This window comes from Schistocerca nitens, chromosome 1, assembly GCF_023898315.1.
Source record: "Schistocerca nitens isolate TAMUIC-IGC-003100 chromosome 1, iqSchNite1.1, whole genome shotgun sequence".
Classification (NCBI taxonomy): Eukaryota; Metazoa; Arthropoda; class Insecta; order Orthoptera; family Acrididae; genus Schistocerca; species Schistocerca nitens.
Window position 1 is genome coordinate 1,301,764,406 of NC_064614.1, and position 12,487 is coordinate 1,301,776,892.

Genomic DNA, 12,487 nt, shown 5'->3' on the forward strand with positions numbered 1-12,487 from the left:
TAGTGGTCGGATAACACTTCGGCGTGAGCCTTTACCGTTTTTACCTGCTCCTCTATGTCAAGTGATTCTACTTGTTTCGTCAAATCATCTGTCTCCTTTCCCATATTATTGACAACCAGTTTCACAGCGCTGACCTCCTTTGACATGCTATCACAAATTCACTTTTATGCTACAGTTTCGTTATGGTATGCTTCTACTGTGGCATTAATTTCTCTCTTGTGAGTTTCTAGTGCAGCATCAAATTTACTAGATACCTGCCTAATCTCAGCATCAACCTGTTTACGGATCTCAGTTTTTACTGCTTCGATTTGCCCACTTATTTCCGACTTGATGTCGCCCAATTGGGTATTCAGATCAGTTTTCAAGTCGGTAGTTATTTCAGTTTTTACCACTTCAAATTTTTCATTTACCGCATCAAATGGTTTATTTAAATCGGTAAAAGCTCGATTAGTTCTTTTTTTTTTCCTCCTCTTGTTCAGCTCTCTCTCTTGCTTTTCGTTCATTTTCTAACCGCAATAGTTCCTTTTCCCTATCATTATTTGCCATCCAATTTTGAATTTAAAGGAGCATTGCACTCTTATCTACAGTTGGGTTGCTACCCGCGGGAATCGTTTGAATTGCTTGGTCTGTGTCAATCATATCACCGCCTCCACTCGCATGCTAATTGCACGTGATCGTAACGAATATTGAGTTTTGCTGTCACCTGCTGTCGGGATTAATTTCTGTTAACCCTCCGCTATCTCGCGGTGTCTATTTGTCAACAGTATTACGTCAGCTACACGCAGTCTGCAACGCGGTTCGTCTGTCCTTTACTTGTGACGTCACGTCACGTGCTGTCTGTCAAGTATGGGAGTTGCACTAGCCTAACAAAGGACTGTGAACTGAAGCGGAAAAGACAAAATGGATGACGTGCACACTAAACAACTGAAATTAGCACACAGCGCTAGCATTTTACATGTAACACGATGCCATATTTACACATTGAAATCAAGACTCAACAATGGGATTTAGACACTACGTTGCAAACCCTACTAAATTTTGACTAAAAAAAATAATTTTAAGCTTTTTTTTTTTTTAATGTGCGGATGGAAATAAAAAGGAAAAATGTTAATGTAGCTCGTAAGACAACTGTACTACTGAAGCGTCACAACTGCATATGAAAAGTTTTTCGTAACTTACGTTTGGTGTCTTGAAAATCGGCAACTGGATATAAAATTTCTCCGTTTTCCGCCGTCGGCTCGTCCTTCCTCTTTGAAATTTTTTCAAAAACTTAAGTACTGTATGTGATAGTTTATATGCCATCTGAAATCTTTTGCAGAAGGCGTTCGCATTGCCACTTAATTTATTTGTGTCGTGATCATGTTCGACCACGATCGGATATGAGACATAGCAACTACGAACAGAGAAACCTAAGGGACCGGACAGAGCTGGAAATTTTATGTGCTATACTACACCACACGTTAAAAAAAATTGGATTTAAATCAAAAACAAGGTAAATGGCAATGCGCCTTCTGCCTTAACTACGACGTTTGCCGACATGCAGTCGGTCCCTGGTAGCTGTATGAAAACTATAAAAACACCGTTATTTCTGTTGCCATTAATAGTAGATGGATACCATAGAATTACTTTAAGTAATAAGCAGGCTCTACTGCATTTGAGAGCACAATAACCTATTTAATTACCTTTGCCAGTATTGCTAACAATGGGCTCCATACATTTCAATTTTATATCCTGCTGGCTGTTTCTTTAAGTAAAGTCCTTTAACATTTTCGATATTACATAGCACTGCACAATAGTAATATCTTATAATAACTAATTAGTGATTGCGGACCACGCCATATACGCGTCCGCCGTCTTTAAAAAATATATCAGGACTGTGGTAACAATAGGATTACAATTCTTCAGCTGTCAAAAAATAAGAACCACAAAATATCGCTATTGATACAATTTATGAACAATTCGTATTCTGTGCCGTGGCGCGTAAGATATTCTTTGAAATATCAGGTGGTCGCTGCTCAGAGACGATCTAAGAAATTTTTACACAAATTGTATGGCTTTTATGAGCCTGCATGGTTAGATTAGAATGTAAGTTTATTTAAGCTATCGAAGCAGATACTAATATTAAGGTGGCAGGTAGAACAGGTGAGTACAGGGCTATCAACACAAGATGAAATAGGAGTAATCAGGACCGGTCTAATAATGAATAAAAAAATCGGAATTCGGATACGCTACTATGAACAGCAAATTGAACTTATTATCGTAGCCAAGATAGACACGAAGCCAAAAACCGCTATAGTACTACAATTTTTTTGTATCTACTAGCTTTGCAGTTGATGTAGAGCTTGGAAAAATGTTTAATGAAATAGGGGAAATGATTCAGGTGTTGTGACAGCAGACTGGAATTTAATGTTAGGAAAAAGAAGGAAAAATAGTATGAGAACAAAGACTGGGGGAAAGGAATGAATGGGGAAACCGCTTGGGAGAATTTTGCACTGAGCATAATTGAATCATTACGAACACTTGATTTATGTAAGGCCTTGAGACGCCAGAAGGTTTCACATAATTTATGTAATGGTAAGACAGAGTGTTTGAACACAGATTTTAAACTGCAAAACATATTCAATTGCAGATGAAGACTCTGACAACAATTTATTGGTTACAAAATGGGGATTAAAACTAAAGAAATTACAGAAAGATAAATGAAGGAGATAATACCTGGACAAATTGAAAGAATCAGAATTTGTTGAATGTTTTACAGGATTTTTTTTGAAACGATTGGGTCAAATAGGGGAAGGAATACGATAAAAGACGAATGGGTAACTTTAAGAGTTGAAAAAACCGGAAAAGCATGAAATTGGCAGAAAGACAAGGCCAGTAGAATCTTCGAATAACACATAAAATACTTAATATAATCGATGAAAGGATGAAATATATAACAATGTCTCAAACAAAGCTGTTACACAGTTTCACTATATATTTCAAGTGAGTATGTTCCAAGATATGCTTTACTCGTCATATATGTGTAATATATTATATATTGCAGATTTTAAGAAAGGAGTACTAGATATGTAAACATACCAGTTTTCACAAGATACACTTTCATTGTGTATATTTTTACTTACGTCAGACATGTTTGTAATTTTATTTTTGACAAATCTGTGTGGAATGTGTGATATACTCTTCACTAAAATGTTAACGAAGCATGAGTAACGAATGCCCAATGTGACATGACGTAAAACGAAAAATGCTTTTGAAGCTTTGAAAATCGAAACAGGTCAATAAAAAATAGATTTGAGCACGATTTTGGCTATAACAAATGTCTTTAAAGTCAACCATAGTCCTTAATTTGAGGAATAAATTTGTGGGAATGTACGTTGTACGTTTGGAGCACAGAATTGTATGGCAGTGAACATAGTCTGTGGGAAAACCGGAAAAGGACAGAATCGAAGCATTTTAGATGTGGTGCTACTGACGAATATTGAAAATTAGATAGACGGATGAGGTAAGGAATGAGGAAGTTCTCCGAAGAATCGGCGAGAAAGAGTATATGGAGAACACTGACAAGAAGAATAAGGGAGAGGACTCCAAGGAATGACTTCCATGGCACTAGAGGGAGCTGTAGAGGAGATAGAGACTGGAACACATCCAGCAAATAACTGAGGACATAGGCTACAATTGCTAATCTTAGATGGGAAGGTTGGCAGAGGAGAGGAATTTGTGGGCGTGTCTCACTGTACCAGTCAGAAGACTGACGACTGAAAAAAAAAAAAAAAAAAGTTTCGATTTTATGCACCAGGAGCGCTGCCGTCAGGTCACGTGACGAAGCGGCGCCCGAGCTTAAGTGGGCGTGGCCGCCCGGATCACCAGAGGTGCCGATGTCTGCGTTAAAGATATCCTCTCGGAGACGGCTTGACGGGGCGTGATTTTATGTGCACATCCGAGTCACTCAATTTCTACTTCTACATCTACATACATACTCCGCAATCCATCAAACGGTGCGTGGTGGAGGGTACCTCGTACCACAACTAGCATCTTCTCTCCCTGTTCCACTCCCAAACAGAACGAGGGAAAAAATGACTGCCTATATGCCTCTATACGAGCCGTGACCCGTGGTCTAGGGGTAGGGTCTTTGATTCATAATCAAAACGTCTTCGGTCTCGGGTTCGATCCCCGCCACTGCCTAAATTTTGATAAATAATCAGCATTGGCGGCCGAAGACTTCCGGCATAAGAAGTCAGCCTCATTCTGCCAACGGCCTTGTCAAAGAGGGCGGAGGAGCGGATAGAGGTTCAGGGCACTCTCTTGTCCTAGGGGTGGGAAATTGCCCCTAAAGGCGGAAGAATCAGCAATGATCAACGACATGAGGATGCAGAAGACATGGAAACCACTGCATTAAAGACACGTAACGTGTATCCACAGGACATGTGGCCTGTAATTGAAGAAGTGTCATGATGATCTCTCCATTGGCAAAAGATTCCGGAATAGTCCCCCATTTGGATCTCCGGGAGGAGACTGCCAAGGGGGAGGTTACCATGAGAAAAATATTGAATAATCAAAGAAAGGATAACGTTCTACGAGTCGGGGCGTGGAATGTCAGAAGCTTGAACGTGGTAGGGAAAATATAAAATCTGAAAAGGGAAATGCAAAGGCTTAATCTAGATATAGTAGGGGTCAATGAAGTGAGCCGTCACCCGTGGTCTAGGGGTAGGGTCTTTGATTCATAATCAAAACGTCTTCAGTCTCAGGTTCGATCCCCGCCACTGCCTAAATTTTGATAAATAATCAGCATTGGTGGCCGAAGACATCCGGCATAAGAAGTCAGCCTCATTCTGCCAATGGCCTTGTCAAAGAGGGCGGAGGAACGGATAGAGGTTCAGGGCACTCTCTTGTCCTAGGGGTGGGAAATTGCCCCTAAAGGCGGAAGAATCAGCAATGATCAACGACATGAGGATGCAGAAGACATGGAAACCACTGCATTAAAGACACGTAACGTGTATCCACAGGACATGTGGCCTGTAATTGAAGAAGTGTCATGATGATCTCTCCATTGGCAAAAGATTCCGGAATAGTCCCCCATTTGGATCTCCGGGAGGGGACTGCCAAGGGGGAGGTTACCATGAGAAAAATATTGAATAATCAAAGAAAGGATAACGTTCTACGAGTCGGGGCGTGGAATGTCAGCTTGAACGTGGTAGGGAAAATAGAAAATTTGAAAATGGAAATGCAAAGGCTCAATCTAGATATAGTAGGGGTCAGTGAAGTGGAAGGAAGACAAGGATTTCTGGTCAGATGAGTATCGGGTAATATCAACAGCAGCAGAAAATGGTATAACAGGTCTAGGATTCGTTACGAATAGGAAAGTAGGACAGAGGGTGTGTTACTGTGAACAGTTCAGTGACCGGGTTGTTCTAATCAGAATCGACAGCAGACCAACACCGACAACGATAGTTCAGGTATACATGCCGACGTCGCAAGCTGAAGATGAACAGGCAGAGAAAGTGTATGAGGACATTGAAAGGGTAATGCAGTATGTAAAGGGGGACGAAAATCTAATAGTCATGGGCGACTGGAATGCAGTTGTAGGGGAAGGAGTAGAAGAAAAGGTTACAGGAGAATATGGGCTTGGAACAAGGAATGAAAGAGGAGAAAGACTAATTGAGTTCTGTAACAAGTTTCAGCTAGTAATAGCGAATACCCATTAAAGAATCACAAGAGGAGGAGGTATACTTGGAAAAGGCCGGGAGATACGGGAAGATTTCAATTAGATTACATCATGGTCAGACAGAGATTCCGAAATCAGATACTGGATTGTAAGGCGTACCCGGGAGCAGATATAGACTCAGATCACAATATAGTAGTGATGAAGAGTAGGCTGAAGTTCAAGACAGTAGTCAGGAAGAATAAATACGCAAAGAAGTGGGATACGGAAGTACCAAGGAATGACGAGATACGTTTGAAGTTCTCTAACGCTATAGATACAGCAATAAGGAATAGCGCAGTAGGAAGTACAGTTGAAGAGGAATGGACATCTCTAAAAAGGGCCATCGCAGAAGTTGGGAAGGAAAACATAGGTACAAAGAAGGTAGCTGCGAAGAAACCATGGGTAACAGAAGAAATACGTCAGTTGATTGATGAAAGGAGGAAGTACAAACATGTTCCGGGAAAACCAGGAATACAGAAATACAAGTCGCTGAGGAATGAAATAAATAGGAAGTGCAGGGAAGCTAACAAGGGGAGGCCGCCAATTGTGAAATTCAGATTCGATTCATACTGCGCATAATAAAAGCTCATGGCCAGAGGCGTAATGTGGCAAAGCACCAAGATGCAGTTCTCAGCCGTTGTCGAGAAAATCGACAGTTAAAAGAAACCGTTGCGGTGAAATACTCTCTACGAATAACAATATTCCATAGTGTCGTGGCGCAGCGGTAAGCGCTCGGGTTTGTAATCGCCGGATCGAATCTCGCACCATGCAACTTTTTTTTTAGTATTTGTTTTTTGTAATTTATATATATATATATATATATATATATATATATATATATATATATATATATATATATATATCCCGGCAATCAGTTGCAACAATTATGCATATAATAAGTTGTTGAAAGTCGTTTGTCGTGGAAAAACTGGCGACTTCGAACATCATTATGTTTTCCGAAAACAAAGTCCTATTTCACAAATGTTATTAATTGTCTTCATAATGTTAACCACGTATAGTTAACGGAAGACGTAGAAACGATATTCCGAAACGAATACGTATAACGTAAGTCAAACGTTCGAATTAGATTAGAGACCCCACGAACACAAATTCGCTGTGGCAGGTATGAAATATAAACTCCGTTACTCGCTCGTTACACTTGAAGGACAGATGTTGAATGGGCCGAAACGAGCCGCCGCATAACAGCGTAGTTGCCTGCTAACTTCGAAAGAAGGTAGATGCGGTCCCTAGAGCAACTTGTAACATCGAACATCGTCGAAAATCAGTGCGGACGGGAGAGCTTTGGTACACCCTGTTAAAAAAACGGAAAAATGGAGGCGGTACAATTGGAGAGCGATCCGCCTTCACCAACATGCATAAGCAATTCATTAATAGTTGTTACAAAAAACTAATAATAAAAAAAAATTGCATGGCGCGAGATTCGATCCGGCGACCTTCGGATTACGAACCCGAGCGCTTACCGCTGCGCCACGACGCTGTAGAAAATTATTAATCGTAGAGAGCATTTCACCGCAACGGTTTCTTTTAACTGTCGATTTTCTCGACAACGGCTGAGAAGTGCATCTTGGTGCTTTGCCACATTACACCTCTGGCCATGAGCTTCTATTATGCGCAGTGTGAATCGAATCTGAATTTCACAATTGGCGGCCTCCCCTTGTAAGACGAAATGGCTGCAGGAAAAATTTGAAGACATCGAAAAAGATATGATTGTCGGAAGGACAGACTCAGCAAACAGGAAAGTCAAAACAACCTTTGGTGACATTGAAAGCAATGGTGGTAACATTAAGAGTGCAACGGGAAATCCACTGTTAAATGCAGAGGAGAGAGCAGATAGGTGGAAAGAATACATTGAAAGCCTCTAAGAGGGTGAAGATTTGTCTGATGTGATAGAAGAAGAAACAGGAGTCGATTTAGAAGAGACAGGGGATCCAGTATTAGAATTGGAATTTAAAAGAGCTTTGGAGGACTTACGGTCAAATAAGGCAGAAGGGATAGATAACATTCCATCAGAATTTCTAAAATCATTGGGGGAAGTGGCAACAAAACGACTATTCACGTTGGTGTGTAGAATATATGAGTCTGGCGACATACCATCTGACTTTCGGAAAAGCATCATCCACACAATTCAGAAGACGGCAATAGCTGACAAGTGCGACAATTATCACACAATCAGCTTAACAGCTCATGCATCGAAGCTGCTTACAAGAATAATATACAGAAGAATGGAAAAGGAAATTGAGAATGCGCTAGGTGACGATCAGTTTGGCTTTAGGAAAAGTAAAGGGACGAGGGAGGCAATTCTGACGTTACGGCTAATAATGGAAGCAAGGCTAAAGAAAAATCAAGACACTTTCATAGGATTTGTCGACCTGGAAAAAGCAATATAAAATGGTGCAAGCTGTTCGAGATTCTTAAAAAAGTAGGGGTAAGCTATAAGGAGAGACGGGTCATATACAATATGTACAACAACCAAGAGGGAATAATAAGAGTGGACGATCAAGAACGAAGTGCTCGTATTAAGAAGGGTGTAAGACAAGGCTGTAGCCTTTCGCCCCTACTCTTCAATCTGTACATCGAGGAAGCAATGATGGAAATAAAAGAAAGGCTCAGGAGTGGAATTAAAATACAAGGTGAAAGGATATCAATGATACGATTCGCTGATGACATTGCTATCCTGAGTGAAAGTGAAGAAGAACTAAATGATCTGCTGAACGGAATGAACAGTCTAATGAGTACACAGTATGGTTTGAGAGTGAATCGGAGAAAGACGAAGGTAATGAGAAGTAGTATAAATGAGAACAGCGAGAAACTTAACATCAGGATTGATGGTCACGAAGTCAATGAAGTTAAGGAATTCTGCTACCTAGGCAGTAAAATAACCAATGACGGACAGAGCAAGGAGGACATCAAAAGCAGACTCGCTATGGCAAAAAAGGCATTATTGGCCAAGAGAAGTCTACTAATATCAAATACAGGCCTTAATTTGAGGAAGAAATTTCTGAGGATGTACGTCTGGAGTACAGCATTGTATGGTAGTGAAACATGGACTGTGGGAAAACCGGAACAGAAGAGAATCGAAGCATTTGAGATGTGGTGCTATAGACGAATGTTGAAAATTTGGTGGACTGAAGAGGTAAGGAATGAGGAGGTTCTACGCAGAATCGGAGAGGAAAGGAATATGTGGAAAACACTGATAAGGAGAAGGGACAGGATGATAGGACATCTGCTAAGACATGAGGGAATGACTTCCATGGTACTAGAGGGAGCTGTAGAGGGCAAAAACTGTAGAGGAAGACAGAGATTGGAATACGTCAAGCAAATAATTGAGGACGTAGGTTGCAAGTGCTACTCTGAGATGAAGAGGTTAGCACAGGAAAGGAATTCGTGGCGGGCCGCATCAAACCAGTCAGTAGACTGATGACAAAAAAGAGCCCTAATTTCTCTTATCTTATCTTTGTGGTCTTTCCGCGAAATGTAGGTTGGCGGCAGTAAAATTGCACTGCAGTCAGCCTCAAATGCTGGTTCTCCAAATTTCCTCAGTAGCAATTCACGTAAAAGAATTACTCCTTTCCCCCAGAGACTCCCACCCGAGTTCCTGGAGCATTTCCGTAACACTCGCGTGATGATCAAACCTACCAGTAACAAATCTAGCAGCCCGCCTCTGAATTGCTTCTATGTCCTCCCTCAATCCGATCTGATAGGGATCCCAAACGCTCGAGCAGTACTCAAGAATAGGTCGTATTAGTGTTTTATAAGCGGTCTCCTTTACGGATGAACCACATCTTCCCAAAATTCTACCAATGAACCGAACACGACTATCTGCCTTCCCCACAACTGCCATTACATGCTTGTCCCACTTCATATCGCTGTGCAATGTTACGCCCAAATATTTAATCGACGTGACTGTGTCAAGCGCTACACTACTAATGGAGTATTCAAACATTACGGGATTCTTTTCCCTATTCATCTGCATTAATTTACATTTATCTATAAATAGAGTTAGCTGCCATTCTTTACACCAATCACAAATCCTGTCCAAGTCATCTTGTATCTTCCTACAGTCACTCAACGGCGACACATTCCCGTACACCACAGCATCATCAGCAAACAGCCGCACATTGCTATCCACCCTATCCAAAAGATATTTATGTAGATCGAAAACAACAGCCGACTTACCACACTTCCCTGGGGCACTCCAGATGATACCCTCACCTCCGATGAACACTCACCATCGAGGACAACGTACTGGGTTCTATTAATTAAGTCTTCGAGCCACTCACATATTTTGGAACCAATCCCATATGCTCGTACCTTAGTTAGGAGTCTGCAGTGGGGCACCGAGTCAAACGCTTTCCGGAAGTCAAGGAACATGGCATCCGTCTGACACCCTTCATCCATGGTTCGCAAGATATCATGTGAAAAATGGGCGAGTTGCGCTTCGCAGGAGCGATGCTTTCTGAAGCCGTGCTGATGCATGGATAGCAACTTCTCTGTCTCAAGGAAATTCATTATATTCGAACTGAGAATATGTTCGAGAATCCTGCAACAATCCGATGTTAAGGATATTGGTCTGTAATTTTGAGGATCCGTCGTTCTACCCTTCTTATATACAGGCGTCACCTGCGCTTTTTTCCAGTCGCTCGGGGCTTTACGTTGGGCAAGAGATTCGCGATAAATGCAAGCTAAGTAAGGAGCCAATGCAGTAGAGTACTCTCTGTAAAACCGAATTGGAATCCCATCAGGATCTGGCGATTTATTTATTTTCAACCCATTCATCTGCTTCACAACCCCAGGGATGTCTATCACTATGTCCTCCATACGGGAATCTGTACGAGACTCAAACGGCGGTATGTTTGTACGATCCTCCTGCGTCAACGTTTGCTATGAATGTAGCTTCGCATGTACCACTGCTACAAAGTCAGAAAATCGACAGGTATTCGGGATCTCAGCGGTTCAAATCTCCGCATAGTCACGCAGATTTAGGTTTTGTGAGATTTTCCCAAACCACTTAAGGCAAATGGCAGGCCAGTTCTCCGAAAGTCGCACGTCCTTTTTTCGTTCCGTCCTTCCCCAGTCCGAGATCGTGTTCTGTCCCTGACAACCTCACTGTCGACGGGCTGTTAAATCCTTACTTCTGCCTTCTTTCTTATTACCCGCTGTGAGCAGTACTCCTCCAGTTCATCTCGAATCACGGAGCTATAGTAAATGTAGTAGTCTATAAAAGCTTCCAAAGTCAGTTAATACTACGTTAATTAAGAAAAAGAAACTTGCTGTCAAGGGCCACGTTGAAACTAAAAAAAAAAAAAAAATTGTTCAAATGGTTTTGAGCACCACTATGGGACTTAACATCTGAGGTCATCAGTCCCCTAGATCTTAGAACTACTTAAACCTAACTAACCTAAGTACATCACACACATCCATGCCCGAGACAGGATTCGAATCTGCGACCGTAGCAGTCGCGCGGTTCCTGACTGAAGCACCTAGAACCGCTCGGCCACCCTGGCCGGCTTTGAAACTACATTAGTGGACAAAATTAAGAGACGAGTAGCATTTTTTTTCGCATGTCTCCAAAAAACCACACAAAATTCGGACTGCAGTGTGTCATATAAAAACAATGTGGCTCTCGCGTTGCTGAGATAAGATTACGTATTCGTGTAGGCGTCGGAAAGCCAGTGCGTGGTACGAGTATGTAAGACTGCGCAACGACGTCAACTCCGCAGTATAGTAGCAAATGTTGTTGCCTTCAGTGAGTAATGTTCTTTTCTTTCTGTTTGTTTAGGTGAAATGAGTGCACATTATCGCTTAGACAACAATATGAGATGGAGAATTGTCAGTACGCTAGAGGCAGAGCAGTCCCAAGCTCAGGTTGCAAGACAACTGGATGTAATACCAGTTGACATCTCGAATATATGGAGGCAGTTTAAAGCCAGTGTAACAGTGACTAGAAGACCAGGACAAGGTCACCCGAGAGCCACAACGGCGAATGACGACCGGTAATTGGTGCTTTCAGCCAAGCGCCAGAGGACGTCTTCTGCAGCGACGCAACTCTCTCGTGTCCTCGCTGCTGCCACGGGAACATCAGTTTCTGGAAGACAGTTGCTAGAAAGCTCCATGAAGTAGGGCTGTGCGACATAAAGGCGGCCGCGCGCAACCCTCTCACCGGCTCGCACAAAAGAGGCCGTTTATGATGGTGCATACGACACACAGAGTGGACACAGTTTCAGTGGGCTAATGGTCTGTTCATGTACGAGTCCAGATTCAGTTTACAACCTGATTCTCTGCGACACTTATATGGAGGGAACGTGGGACAGGATACCAACCACCGAGCGAGGTGGCGCAGTGGTTAGCACACTGGACTCGCATTCGGGAGGACGGTTCAATCCCGCGTCCGGCCATCCTGATTTAGGTTTTCCGTGATTTCCCTAAATCGCTCCAGGCAAATGCTGGGATGGTTCCTCTGAAAGGGCACGGCCGACTTCCTCCCCTGTCCTTCCCTAATCCGATGAGACCGATGACCTCGCTGTTTGGTCTCTTCCCCCAAAAAACCAACCAACCAACGATACCAACCCCGCAACATCAAGGAAAGGGACGCGTCATTTGACCGTTATTCAGACCCCCGTATGAACTGCATTGCAATAAGGATACCTGGCGTAGAGAAACAACTGAAAAATTAGAAAGCAAGTAAGTCACCAGGTCTGGATGGATTCCTAGTTCTCTTTTACTAAGAGCACAGCATTGGCCCCTTACCTAGTTTGCATTTATTAT